This window comes from Helianthus annuus, chromosome 15 (genome assembly GCF_002127325.2).
Source record: "Helianthus annuus cultivar XRQ/B chromosome 15, HanXRQr2.0-SUNRISE, whole genome shotgun sequence".
In the NCBI taxonomy this organism is placed as follows: Eukaryota; Viridiplantae; Streptophyta; class Magnoliopsida; order Asterales; family Asteraceae; genus Helianthus; species Helianthus annuus.
In genome coordinates this window covers 51,629,915-51,630,292 of record NC_035447.2, presented here as the reverse complement: position 1 = coordinate 51,630,292, position 378 = coordinate 51,629,915, and positions in this window count along the sequence as shown.

The following is a 378-nucleotide window of genomic DNA, read 5'->3' as shown; positions in this document are numbered from 1 at the left end:
TCCTTGCAATGCAGAATCTAGGAGAAAAAGCCAGGTGGCCCAGAAAAAACGACAAACCAACTGGAACTAAAGACAAGTCAAAGTGGTGTGCATACCACGAGGATTTCGGGCATTTAACTGAAGAATGCATCGCATTAGAAAGGAAATTGGATATCTGCTAAGCAAGGGGCATCTAAAAGAGTTGTTGGGAAGAAAAAAGCAAAGGACTCAGGATCCTGAAAGGATCCCTGAGAAAGCTCCAGCTCCTCCGGCAGATGCACAAGTGATCAACTTTATTTCTGGAGGATCAGACATATGTGGTACATCCTTCTCGCAGCTAAAAGGCATGCAAAGGAAGCTAAAATGGATAACGGAGAAAGACCTATTCGAACATCAAGT